Raw genomic sequence first — 1,200 nt, forward strand, 5'->3', positions numbered from 1 at the left:
GCCTTCATCCGCTTCATGGCCTGGTTGAAACCCCCCCCCCCCGGCCAGGGATGCCAGATGGCTGCAAACTTGCAGGCTCTTGGGCTGCCTCTTTGCGGGAGGAAGAACTGGACTTTTGCTTCACTTAACTAGTTCACGGGATGTCTTTAATTCCTGCGAATGGACTCATCCTGCTTGCCATTTCCATGGCAGAGACCTCGGTGACAGGGGTGGGCACCTCTCCTTAGTCTCCTCTGGGAGGAGGGGTTGGGGTGGTGGTGGGGGGGAGTATTTTCTTTTTCTTTAAAGGAAAAATACATATTTATGCACCCTTTCAGCACTGGCCTTTGCATATGCAGATGGGCTAATGTGCCAGCCTTCCCGGCTCACCTCGGCGATAAATCCCCAGCCCGTGCTTTATGATGATGGGTCATCTTCGTAACCACCCATAAATATTGTAAAGTACTTTCGCTGTAGCTATGCTAACCTAGGGCATCTGTCATTCCCTGGTTGTTGCTATTAGAAATTATTGGACTGTACCACACGGAGGCAATGCACGGGGGGGGAAAGGAGCGGGGGGGTCGGATGGCAGTGGTAACATTTGCAGCCCCTTTTGTGTCCTTGGCGGGCGCGGAGTCCCCGGTTTGCTGCGCAGTTAATTACGGCTCAGCCGGGGCAAACCCGGGCGCCTCGCGCCCGCTCCCGCGGGGGGCAGCGGGGTGGGCAAAGGGGGGCAGCACAGTCCCGCATCTCTCCGCACTCTCCAAGTCAGCACTTCCATCTTTTTTTTTTTTTTGGATGCTATACTGTAAATTTATTTCACCTCCGAGAGTAAACAGATATATTGCAACCTCAAGGGTTCATGGGTAGCGCCTGTACAAAGGGAAGGCTCGCCAAGCCCCCCTCTGTGCCATTTCCATTAATGAGAGCGGTCATTAAGTAAATGAGACATTGCCTTTAGCAGGCTTAAGAGTTCGCACACGAAGGAGTATCCGCGATTTAATTGAAAGCAACAAACCATCGCGCACGCACGTCCCCGGTGCGGGGAAGTGGGCCGCCCTCCAACAACTCTTCTCGGCCCCCTCCCCGTGGAAATTTCATGATTGCTTTCCGTGATGTCATGTTGAAAAGGGGCAGACAATAGCTGTGGGGAAAGGTAAGTCAATATTATGCTCTTCGCCTGACAAAGGCAGATCAAGCTGGGTGGTTCCCCCCCCCCCC

The 1,200-nt window shown here is 53.7% G+C and overlaps 1 protein-coding gene across 5 annotated transcripts in view; it reads left to right on the plus strand.

Moving 5' to 3' along the window:
• The window catches only part of MYT1 (myelin transcription factor 1), a 124,124-nt gene that overhangs the window by 6,671 nt on the left and 116,253 nt on the right, over nucleotides 1-1,200 (plus strand). Inside the window, exon 1 of one of the 5 annotated variants that reach the window (XM_019510095.1) lies at nucleotides 830-1,135. The exons of the other annotated variants lie outside the window; for them this stretch is intronic. The gene's annotated coding sequence lies outside the window, so the exon portion shown is untranslated. Of the gene's footprint in view, nucleotides 1-829; nucleotides 1,136-1,200 lie in introns of those variants that run through there. 5 annotated transcript variants of the gene reach the window in all.

Source organism: Gavialis gangeticus, unplaced genomic scaffold (assembly GCF_001723915.1).
Source record: "Gavialis gangeticus isolate Ggan-Ray unplaced genomic scaffold, GavGan_comp1, whole genome shotgun sequence".
In the NCBI taxonomy this organism is placed as follows: Eukaryota; Metazoa; Chordata; order Crocodylia; family Gavialidae; genus Gavialis; species Gavialis gangeticus.